We start from the raw sequence: 13294 nt of genomic DNA on the forward strand, positions 1-13294 counted from the left end.
TTTGTTGGTTATTCGGAAGTGTGCTGTTTAGCCTCCATATGTTGGAATTTTTAGTAGTTTTTTTCCTGTAGTTGACATCTAATCTTACTGTATTGTGATCAGAAAAGATGCTTGGAATGATTTCAATTTTTTTTTTTAATTTACAAAGGCTAGATTTATGGCCCAGGATGTGATCTATCCTGGAGAAGGCCCTGTGTGCACTTGAGAAAAAGATGAAATTCATTGTTTTGGGGTGAAATGTCCTATAGATATCAATTCGGTCTAACTGATCTATTGTATCACTTAAAGTTTGTGTTTCCTTGCTGATTTTCTCTTTAGTTGATTTATCCATAGGTGTGAGTGGGGTATTAAAATCTCCCACTATTACTGTGTTATTGTTAATTTCCCCTTTCATACTTGTTAGCATTTGCCATACATATTGTGGTGCTCCTATGTTGGGTGCATATATATTTATAATTGTATCTTCTTCTTGGATTGATCCTTTGATCATTATGGAGTGTCCTTCTTTGTCTCTTTTCACAGCCTTTGTTTTAAAGTCTATTTTATCTGTTATGAGTATTGCGACTCCTGCTTTCTTTTGGTCTACGTTTGTGTGAAATATCTTTTTCCAGCCCTTCACTTTCAGTCTGTATGTGTCCTTTGTTTTGAGGTGGGTCTCTTGTAGACAGCATATATAGGGGTCTTGTTTTTGTATCCATTCAGCCAGTCTTCATCTTTTGGTTGGTGCATTCAACCCATTTACATTCAAGGTAATTATTGATAAGTATGATCTCATTGCCATTAACTTTGTTGTTTTGGGTTCAAGTTTATACACCTTTTCTGTATTTCCTGTCTAGAGAAGATCCTTTAGCATTTGTTGGAGAGCTGGTTTGGTGTTGCTGAATCCTCTCAGCCTTTGCTTGTCTGTAAAGCTTTTGCTTTCTCCTTCATATTTGAATGAGATCCTTGCTGGGTACAGTAATCTGGGTTATAGGTTTTTCTCTTTCATCACTTTAAGTATGTCCTGTCATTCCTTCCTGGCCTGAAGAGTTTCCATACAAAGATCAGCTGCTATCCTTATGGGGATCCCCTTGTGAGTTACTTGATGTTTTTCCCTTGCTGCTTTTAATATTTGTTCTTTGTGTTTGATCTTTGTTAATTTGGTTAATATGTGTCTTGGGTTGTTTCACCTTGGGTTTATCCTGTCTGGGACTTTCTAGGTTTCTTGGACTTGGGTGACTATTTCCTTCCCCATTTTAGGGGAAGTATTTTCTCATGGCCTTTCTTCTTGTCTTTTTCTTCTGGGACTCCTATGATTTGAATGTTGGGACATTTGGTTCTCATTTCTTTTAATCCTTTTTTCTTTTTTCCTCTCTGCTTCATTTATTTCCACCATTATATCTTCTACATCACTTATCCTGTCTTCTGCCTCAGTTATTCTACTGTTGGTTCCCTCCAGAGTGTTTTTTATCTCATTTATTGCATTATTCATTATTGACTTACTCTTTTTTTTTTTTTTTCTTCTAGGTCCTTGTTAAACTTTTCTTGCATCTTCTCAATCCTTGTGTCCAGGCTATTTATCTGTAACTTCATTTTGCTTTCAAGATTTTGGATCATTTTAACTATCATTATTCTGACTCCCTATTTCCTCCTCTTTTGTTTGGTGGCCATTTATCATGTTCCTTTTCCTGCTGAGTATTTCTCTGCCTTTTCATCTTATTTAGATTGCTGTGTTTGGGATGGTCTTTCTGTATTCTGGCAGTTTGTGGTTCCTCTTTATTGTGGATGTTCCTCCCTGTGGGTGGGGTTGGACTAGTGGCTTGTCAAGGTTTCCTGGTTAGGAAAGCTTGCATCAGTGTTCCAGTGTGTGGAGGTCGGTTTCTTCTCTCTGGAGTGCAATGAAGCGTCCAGTAGTGAGTTTTGAGATGTCTGTGGGTTAGGTGTGACTTTGGCCAGCCTGTACATTAAAGCTCAGGACTAATTTCCTGTGTTGCCGGAGAATTTGCATGGTATGACTTGCTCTGGAACTTGTTGGCTCTTGGGTGGTGCTTGGTTTTAGTGTAGGTATGGAAGCTTTTGGATGGGCGCTTATCGATTAATGTTCCCTGGAGTCAGGAGTTCTCTGGTGTTCTCAGGTTTTGGACTTAAGCCTCCTGCCTCTGGTTTTCAGTCTTTTTCTTACAGTAGCCTCAAGACTTCTCCATCCATACAGCACCAATGATAAAACATCTAGGTTAATGGAGAAAAGATTCTCCACAGTGAGGAACACCCAGAAAGGTTTGCTGAGTTACATGGAGAAGAGAAGAGGAAGGAGGGAGATAGAGGTGACCAGGAGAGAAGAGGGTGAATCAAAAGGGGAGAGAGCAATCTGGCCAGTAATCAAATCCTTATGTGCTCTCCACAGCCTGGAACACCCAGAGAAGTTCACAGAGTTACATAGAGAAGAGAAGAGGGAGGAAGGAGATAGAGGTGACCAGGAGGAGAAGAGGGGGAGGGAGAAAAGGGGGAGTCAAAAGAAGAGAGACAGATCTAGCCAGTAATCAGTTCCCTAAGCGTCCTCCACAGCCCAGAATACCCAAAGAGATTCACAGAGTTGGGTAGAGAAGAGAAGGGGGAGGGAGGAGATAGAGGTGACCTAGGGGAGAAAAAAGAGAGTCAAAAGGGGGAGAGGACAATCAAGTCAGTAATCACACCCCTAAGTAAAAATGGGTACTGAAGATTGGATTCTTAAAGGTACAAAATTGATAACAAATACCAAAAAGCAAAGATTAAAAATCTAGAGGTTAGGCTCTTAAAAATACAATATTTTTTTAAATCACAAAAATTATAAAAAATATATATGAAGTTTGCTTTGAAAATAGGTTGTTTGTTTTTTTTTTTTTTGCAAGTTAATAGTAGGTTATAAAAGTGAAAATTAAAGGAGTAATAGAGGACTTAAATTTTTTAAAAAAATTTTAAAAATGATAGTAGTAAAAATACATCTAGGAATTTCTCTGGAACTGTTGTGAGCAGTGTGGAGTCAGTTCAGTTTCAGATAGTTCCTTGTTCCAGCTTATACTTCTCAAGATCTATAGGCCCCTTCCAATGTAGTCAGTGCCAGCTACAGGGTTTTAATCTGTTGCACCTGTCACTTCCAAACTAGTTCCCTCTGTTTATTTTGGCTTCTTCTGTTTGCAATTCTCTTCAGTGTCTAATTTCTGCCCTGACACTAGGGTGCAAAGGTGGTCACTTATTTAGGCTTACTTGTTCAATCGTGCTGTGAGGAGGGAGGAACACTGCTAACAAATATCACTGGCGTCTGTGGGGAGTGCTCGCAGTGTCTTGGCCACACTGGGTTTGCCACTGCTCACTGCATGTGTGCTTTCCCAGTCTACACTGCTAGGCTCCAGGTTGCTCTGCAGGGGAACTGTCTAAAGTGGGCCCTGGGTTGCCAGTACTTCCCAGGTCTAAGCCAGATTCAGGTTCTCGGGTACTTTACAAAGGCGCAGACTCAGTTGGGCCTGCGTTTTTTGCCCTTCCCAGGTCTGAGCAGCTCAGGTGACCAGGTGTATAGTGAGTGCACACTCCCCAGGTGCCATGAGTCTTATCACTTCCCCAGTACCAGCTTCTCTGTTTCCTGGGTGCACAGCGGGACCACCATCTCAGGTGTGCCATGTGTCTCTTCTGGAGAGTTGATCTCTGGCTGTGACCCTCCTGTCAGATGTTAACTGTCCAGGATTCCAGGAAGACTCGGTTAGCAACTAGGAGCCTGCTCGCAGTTTGGTAGAGGATGCCATCTCTGGGGCTGAGATTGCCCCTTTCAGGCTTTGGCTGTTGCCCACCTGCCTCCCTGCCTCCAGCAGGGGATGGGCCAGTCCGCTGCTGGCTAGCTCTCCTCTGGTATTTGTTCAGTCCTTTTTCTGTGAACAGGCTGGTTTGGGTTGCTATCTCATGTTAACTCCCTCAGATTGCCCTCAGGGCATTCAGGCCTGGTCCTTATCCTATGCAATGCATCCCGTGGCACGGACGTCTGGGCTACTTCTCTGCTGGGAGTTGCACGTAATCTGTGGGTTTTATTTATTTATTTATTTTTCCTCCTGGTTATGTTGCCCTCTGAGATTCCAAAACTCCCCACAGACCCGCTGGTGAGAGGATTTCCTGGTGTTTGGAAACTTCTTTTTTAGGACTCCCTCCCGGGATGGGTCTCCATCCCTAACTCTTTTGTCTCTTTTTTTATCTTTTGTATATTTTTTTATCTCCTTTCAAAGACAATGGGCACTACAAGGGATAAAAAGACAAACCAAAGAAATAACATTGAACTTTCAGTTCAGTTCAGTTCAGTCGCTCAGTCGTGTCCGACTCTTTGCGACCCCATGAATCACGGCACGCCAGGCCTCCCTGTCCATCACCAACTCCAGGAGTTTACCCAAACTCATGTCCATCGAGTCAGTGATGCCATCCAGCCATCTCATCCTCTGTCGTCCCCTTCTCCTCCTGCCCCCAATCCCTCCCAGCATCAGGGTCTTTTCCAACGAGTCAACTCTTTGCATGAGGTGGCCAAAGTACTGGAGTTTCAGCTTCAGTGTCAGTCCTTCCTATGAACACCCAGGACTGATCTCCTTCAGGATGGACTGGTTGGATCTCCTTGCAGTCCAAGGGACTCTCAAGAGTCTTCTCCAACACCACAGTTCAAAAGCATCAATTTTTCGGCGCTCAGCTTTCTTCACAGTCCAACTCTCACATCCGTACATGACCACTGAAAAAACCATAGCCTTGACCAGACGGACCTTTGTTGACAAAATAATGTCTCTGCTTTTGAATATGCTATCTAGGTTGGTCATAACTTTCCTTCCAAGGAGTAAGCGTCTTTTAATTTCATGGCTGCAGTCACCATCTGCAGTGATTTTGGAGCCCCCAAAAATAAAGTCTGACACTGCTTCCACTGTCTCCCCATCTATTTCCTATGAAGTGATGGGACCAGATGCCATGATCTTAGTTTTCTGAATGTTGAGCTTTAAGCCAACCTTTTCACTCTCCTCTTTCACTTCCATCAAGAGGCTTTTTAGTTCCTCTTCACTTTCTGCCATAAGGGTTGTGTCATCTGCATAGGTAGCATCTAATCTACAAGCAAGAAACAATAAAAGTACATACACCACTTATGCAGTACTATAAGAGGCAACTGGTAAAAGGAATATACCAAATATAATTAATTCAAGGTTTATAATTCAGTGAAAGTTGCAGTGAAAGAATATGAAAAGTTTTTATTTTCTTGGACAAAGAAAAATGAAAATATTTTCAAATTTTCATTGAGTTATAGCAAATTAAAAAATAATCAATTAAAATGGAACAATTGCATATCAACGTGATGCATATTTGTTGTTTAGTCACTAAGTCGTATCCAACTCTTTGTGACTCCATGGACAATAGCCTGCCAGGCTCCTTTACCCATGGGATTTCCCAGGCAAGAATATTGGAGTGAAATGCCATTTCCTTCTCCAAAGCTTCTTCCCAATGCAGAGATTGAACCTGAAGCTCTGGAACTGGCAGGCAGATTCTTTACCCCTGAGCCACCAGTGAAACCCCGTGATGCATATACCTAATTATATTTAATCAAACTATTCCAAGACAATAAATTTAAAATATTGCAAAAACAAGTAGAAAATGGAGCCCCTCTCTAATTACTTTTATAGTAGAAGAAATGCTGTTAGATTTTACAGCTTCCTAGATGAACATTTTACTTTGACCCTGACTTCATGGGACCTAGAAATGAAAGTAATTACCATAATTTAGAATACCTCTTTTGAAAGATTTCCCTTCTCATCTAGGTCATAAATTAACCAGAACATGATTTCAGTATGTTATGAGTATTTGCGAAGAAAACGGTCATGCCCTGACATACACTGGTAGGAAAAAAAAAAACAGATTGAAAAAAAAAAAAAAAAAAAAACTTGTTCCTGATTTAATTTAAAAATGATAATTGGTTCATTTTTCAAAGGACCTTAATTCTGAAAACATTTTACCATAGCATTTTTGTGTATGTAAAATCTAATGATACCCTAGATAACAAGTTCCCAAATAAAATTACCAACAATTAGATGTTACATACATTGCTTTCAAGTCTACAGTGTTATTAAATTATCATTGCTTTGCAAATTAATACTTGCTTTCATTTTGTAAAGTGACCAAGGGGAAAATAGGTTCAAAATGAGTGCAAAACCATGACGATGAATCACCAAAATTTGTGGCTCTTTTTCCCTAGAATCATCTTCTCCTCCATGAAAAATATGGCTTATAAGAATAATAAAACATTTCCCCCAGCTTTTTATAGTTTTAAAGACTGATATGCTTACCACAGGATCTCTATTTGTCTAGAAAATTTAGTGGAAATAGCATACTGTCCACTGGATAAAGCATGTTTAATAAATGTGATCCTGCAAATTACTGCTGATTTATCAAACTACAGTTGTCAACTTATTCAATTCCTTTGGTGGATCAACATTTCCATTACTGAGAAAAAAGGTACACCTCTGAGCTGTATACTATTCTCTGCAGACAGAAAACTGTGGTTGTCATGGCAACTGCAAACTGTGCAGAGTCTGTCATGACCCAGTAACAGTGTAATGGAAAACATCTGCTGGGAAATCACAGACGGACTGGCACAAGGTCTTTGGGAGGAAGTATTTGTGAGAGTTTAACCTTAAAATATTTCCTCAATTCTCATCTCAGATTCCCCCAATACAAATATTTTAAAAGGTGCTATTCTTGCCAATATCTGCTGCACATAACTTAAAGGAAACACAGAGAGTTTTTTTTCATTGTCAATAGCACAACTTTTAAAAAATTAAGTTAGTTTTTAAATATGAAATTATTAAAAAACCTTTCTCCCCACAAAAATGAGACAGGTAATTTTCACGATTGGACCTCAACCAGCAGCATTCAACATAAGTGTGCATCAGAATTATCTTCAGGACTCCTTATAGCACAAAGTGCTCAGGTCCGCCCCAAAGTTTCTGATTCAGTGAATGCGGTGGGATCTGAGAACCTGTATTTCTAAAATTTCCCAGTGATGCTGTTGCTGCTGGCCCAAGTTCCTTATTTTGAGAACCACAGATCTAAGCTAAGAATCTCAAAGAACTCTAAAAACCTTCCTAGCCATGGAATCATGTGAAGAATAAGAAAAATGTCAGTTTTTGTTTTAAAAGTTCACTTCAATGATGGAGACTGCAGTGGTTTTCATACCAGTTCCTGCCTGAGAAATCGCTTAAAAAATACAAAAGTCCGGGTCCTATTCCTAGAGATTTTAGTTGCTTTTGGATGGAATCCAGTTTCTGAATATTTTTAACAAGCATCCCAAGTTAATTCTGATATACGCCTATTTCTCTACTTTGCTTGGGAATCACTGATTCAAGACAAGTTGTCACGTTGTAGCATATAGCTGTAAAGCTTGTTTTTAAACCTCCAATCATTGCCCCAGTAGGTCTGGATGGGACTCAGGAATTGAAATTTTATCAAGAACCACCAGGACTCGGTGAAGGTGATGAACAAGATTATTCTTCAAAGTGAGCTCTTCAAGACATTTATTTGAGATGGGGAAAGAAAAAACTAAAATTATTTTATTTTAACGTGAAAATGAAGAAAGGCATTAGGTTTTCCTCATACTCTGGCCCCCAAAATGAACCCATCAGCAGGGCCAGTCATGAGTCACCTACTGTGGAAGGAAAGGTGGGTCTTTATCACCTTTGACAGCAAGATTCTCATTCAAACATTATTACAACACAAAGCAGTTCACTGAGACTCATGTAGGTGGACATATGGATTGTTTCCCCCTGATTTTCACTGACCTAAGTCTTCAGAAAATGGCTTAAAAAGAATCGAGATTGACTGAAGACATTGTGAGTAATGCAACCACAATAAGCCATCTGAAAATGATACGGCTGACACATTTCCTACTCTTAATGCAAGTTATTTCCCAATCTAATTAAGAGGAGTAATCTACTAAGATCCAAGAAGTTGATCAATAAAAAGAACTCTTTTCTGAAGTAAATGCAGGCTGTGGAAAGAGCATTTTGAAAACGGATGTTTCTATCATTACATAATTTTGTTGCTAAAAATCTGCATACTTAAAAACATGGAAAATGAATTTTCTACCCTGAAAATCTTCAAAAGTGACTCAATGGGTTTCAAATCATTAAAGATATAATTAACATTTGATTAGTTTACAAAAAAAACTGACAGACTTCAGGGAAGATTAAAGCTTGCTTGAATTTCAACAAAAATCTTTAGTGGACAATATAGAGAAATGAGTAGGATGATTTCATATGCAAAGTAAAAAAAAAAAAAAGACGTTTTTTCCATTTGTATCTGCATTTTTTTTTTTTTTTTTTTTGGTCAGCTAAGATGGGTCTCCAAACCCAAATATCTAAGCAAACTGAACTTAAACTCATATTTGCAAATTTCTACATTATAAAGCATTAGGCTGAAATATTTTTTATAAATAATGAAGCATATGAAATACTAGTTTTGTCCCCATATCGTACTATGTATTATTTGTCTTCAAAGAAAAAAAAGTTTTGTTATTCTTTATATTAAAATAGTTATTAAAATATTTGTGGTTTTCTCAGTTCAGTTTTTAAAAACTTCTATTGCATCTTTTGTAATTTAAGGAATATATAAATTTATTTATGGCATAAATAAATATTCATGTGCTGAGGATATTTGTTTGAAAATACTGACTTTCAGAAGCTGGATTAGAGAGAGTATTTTTCTTAGAAATCTGTTAATAAATTAGAAATTCTTTCTTTTCTCATCTATGAATTAGAAATATGTGCCAATCAATGGTAACAAAGTGAATATTAGTTATTTGAATATTATAAGCATTGTCTTAATGCTACCTCTTATAGATGTTAAAAACTTTGACAATTATTAATTAGTGGGTCAAAAGTAATTGACATTTATTATTCTTTTTGTAGATAAATAGTGTTTAGTGTCAAAGAATGGTTTTGGCATCACAGTTGAGTGAATATTCATCAGGATCGTGAAATTGAAAATTTGAGAAATAAATTGAATATTTTAACTAAACTATATTAACCATCTTTGGGAAACTGGTGACAGATTCATCAATGAAAAACAAATTCTATTTGCTTTTCTACTATAGACTGAATAGACTTAAAGCAATGTACGTTATAAATACTTGTTAAATGGTTATAAAAATTACACAGAGATGCTCACTCCAAATGGAATGTAAAACCTAGTTGGAGAGAGAAGACATAAAAGTGTACCCCATGTATCTTTTTACTTGAAGGGAAAGAATATCACATGGCTGGGTCTTTAACAGTTCCGTCTACACTAGTTGAGGGTGCACACTGTGGGTAGTGAGGAAAGTTCTTGCCACTTTGTGCGTGCATGCTCAGTTGCTTTAGTCATATTGGACTCTTTGCAACCTCATGGACTGTAGCCCCCAGGTTCTTCTGTCCATGGGATTCTCCAGGCAAGAATACTGGAGTGGCTTGCCATGCCTTCCTCCAGGGGATCTTCCCAACCCGGGGACTGAATCGAGGTCTCCTGCACTGCAGGCAGATTCTTTACCACTGACCCACCAGGGAAGCCCTCTCACCGCGTCAGTGGGACAAATAATAGCACAGGCAGCAAGGAAATGCTTTGAGAGTGTTTATGTCATAATGACAAGAATAGAACGCTAGCACCACCTCTAGATAAGCTTATTTGTTTCCTAATGCTGTGTAACAGATTACCAATGATTTAATAGCTTAAAACAGGCTTCACTTATTATCTCAGTGGCTATAGGTCCAAAGTCCTGGCACCATATTACTATATTCTCTGCTCAATCAGGCTATCCGTAGAGCTGGAGTCTCATCCAAGTTCCAGAAATCTCTTCTTCCAATTTGGTAGAATTTGTTCCCTTGTAGAACTCATAGTGACTCATCCTTCAAGGTCAGAAGAATGGCTTTCTTAGACACCACCTCTAAAGGGCTCACCTTTATTAGATAAAATCCAGGAACAATCATCTCCATTGTTTACTAATTTCAGTTAAATTTGAGATATGACATAGAAAATAAAATTTCTTATAATCAAAAACATTGTGGAAAAGAAATTTTATTTAAAAAAACTTTTTGTTCTATTTGCAGAGACATATAAGTATAGAAAAATTGCATTTCTAAACTAATCTCTGCAAAGTCTTATGAGTTCTTTGTTGATTAATCACAAAGTCAAGTCCAACTCTGCAACCCTGTGGACTATAGCCCACCAGGCTCCTCTGTCCATGGAACTGTCCAGGCAAGAATACTGGAGTGGGTTGCCATTTCCTTCTCCAGGGGATCTTCTCAACCCCGGGATCAAATTTGCATTTCTTGGGTCTCCTGCATTGGCAGGTGGATTCTTCATCTCCAAGCCACCAGGGAAACGCAGAAGTTCACGGGAGTCCCCTTAGAATCACAATTATTAGTGGATAGGAATATATAGGGAGAGAAAGAAGTGAGGAAAAACCAAGATTTGGTGTTGTTTAAATAAATTGCCCTTTGCTTATTTTTTTGTTTGCTTGAAAATCAAATATCTAATTCCTCAGAGAGAAATGGACCAAAATAATCCTAGATAGATGTTGCCTAGTCTTTATGGTACAAAGGAAATAATTGCATGCTTATTTAAGTATTTGGAAGAAAAACTTCTGGAGAACAATGTTGATTTTATACTTGTATAAAGATGACACAACTATTATTCTAAAAGACAATCAGGCTCTGAAAATTTTGCACGAAGCCATTATTCCATCACTAAGAGATGGAGAATGGGAACTAATATTGGATAAAGTTACAGTACACCAGTCAATGTGCTCAACTTGATTTTTAATCTTTATAATTTAATGCACGGTCAACTTTCAAAACTTTTGCACTTGTTGAGTTGCAGAGTCAGCATTCAGTTAAATGCACTAATTAAGTGAGATTAACAATGAGTAAAAATAATCCAGCATATTAAAATACTTATGTTAATTTTTCCTTGGAATCCAAAGTTTTTTATATTCTAAATCTATTCTTTTTAAGGTTGCTTCCCAGGAGGCACTAGTGGTAAAGAATTCACCTGTCAGTGCAAGAGATGCAAGAGACCCAGGTTCAATCCCTGGGTAGAGAAGATTCCCCTGGAAGAGGAAATGGCAACCTCTCCTGTATTCTTGTCTGGAAAATTCCATGGGGAGAGGAGCCTGGCGAGCAAAGTCCATGGGGTTGCAAAGACTGAGCAGACACACACATTCTTCTTAAAGAACAAAGTTGTCTTAGCCTAGTTTTTATTGTTAAAACAAACGACACAAAATCTCTACATACCGCAATAACTGCTTATTCCTAATGGGAGTTTTATAAATCACACATATGAGGCATAAACCATTTAATATCAACACAGCTCTTGAAGTAAGAGCAGGACAGATTTTGTACGTGATAGTAGTTTGTGGTTGTTTGGTTGTCTAAGTTTCTGTTGCAGCCATTTCTTTTCTTTTGTTAATCAACCATCAAAAATACTAACTGGGGAGGAGGGGTATAGAAGGGAAGGACTGGGAGTTTGGGATCAGCAGATGTAAACCAGTATATATGTGTGTGTGCTCAGTTGCTCAGTCATGTCTGACTCTGCGGCACTATGGACTGTAGCCTACCAGGCTTCTTTGTCCATGGGATTTCTCAGGCAAGAATACTGGAGTGGGTTGCCATTTCCTTCTCCAGGGATCTTCCCAACCCAGTGATCAAACCCGTGTCACAGGATACTATATTCAATATCCTGTGATAAGCCATAATGGAAAAGTATATTAAAAAAAAAGAATGTCTATATAACTGAGTCACTTTGCTATACAATGGAGATTGGCATAACACTGTAAATCAACTACCCTTTAATTTTAAAAAATACAATTAAAAAAATAATGGATGATATAGTATCCTGTTGGACAATGGTTAGGGAGACAGTCTCTGCAATCATGTAGAAATGTGTATGATAAAATACGCTAAATATAAGATTTAACGTACTATAGCATAACTGCCAAATGATAAGTCCATGTATTTGAGTGGTAATTGAATTTATATAAATGTCACATCTTTTATGATAATGTATTGTAATAATAATCTTCGCATTGTTCTGCCATGAATGGCAAATGGTAAAACTTTCCAAATCCCTTGGTACTTTAACTTTCCAACCTACCTGCATCTTTCAAATACACTTGTCATTTATTAAAGATTAAGAATGCAGTATTAGTGGTGGGCTTCCCTGGTGGCTCAGCGGTAAAGAATCCACCTACCAGTGTAGGAGACACAAAAGACGTGGGTTCGATCCCTGGGTCAGTACGATCCCCTGAAAAAGGAAACGGCAACCCACTCCAGTATTCTTGCCTGGGAAATCCCATAGACAGAGGAGCCTGGCAGGCTACAGTCCAGAGTAGGACACGGCTGAGCAACTGAACAACAAGAACATTATTAGTGGTGATATTCAAGGAGGAAACAGACAGAACATGCTCCATCTTGAAAGCAGGACTCCATCTTAGGCCAGACATATATCTATATATATAGATATATGCCCAGTATCTATGAAATGACATACCAACTGCAAAACCAGATGCCGCAGATGGAAGAGCCCCAGGGCTCATACCTAGACACTCCACTGACTAAAAGAATACCCTAATTATCTGTGTAACCAGGGTATGACCACAGGCCTATTGATAATTGTCCACTGTTAACTACCTAGGCTTAAGGCATATGAATCGCGGGTTAACTTTCTTTTCCTTTGTTCAAGACTAGTTTCAGGGAATTTGGGGAGGTGGGTTTGGGCACATACACTTAGGGTATATAAGGTTTTCACAAAAACTGGTCAGGATCCTTGGCTAAGAGGAGACTCTGCCTTGGGACTGCTGGTGTAATAAACTGCCCTCCACTATTTGCATCATCCTTCTGAGTGAGTTTGTTTCTCAGAACGCGTGGCTACAACAATATCAGGTGTGTAATTATGCTTTGCATTAGGAAAGAAATATAATGTTGTTGTTGAGTCACTAAGTCACGTCCAACTCTTTGCAATCCTATGGACTGTAGCCCACCAGGCTCCTCTGTTCATGGAATTTTCCAGGCAAGAATACTGGAGTGAGTGCCTTTTCCTATGCCAGGGGATCTTTCCCACCCAGGGATCGAACCCGAGTCTTACATGTCTCCTGCATTGGGGGTAGATTCTTTACCACTACACCACCTGGGAAGCCCTTTTAATACTAATTTACACTGCCTCAAATTTGATAAGATTAAATATTGTCAGCAAACTTAAAAACTTTTCCTTTACCCTCTTAAGTGAAGTGTTTGGGGCCTCCAAT

This window comes from Cervus elaphus, chromosome 33 (genome assembly GCF_910594005.1).
Source record: "Cervus elaphus chromosome 33, mCerEla1.1, whole genome shotgun sequence".
NCBI lineage: Eukaryota > Metazoa > Chordata > Mammalia > Artiodactyla > Cervidae > Cervus > Cervus elaphus.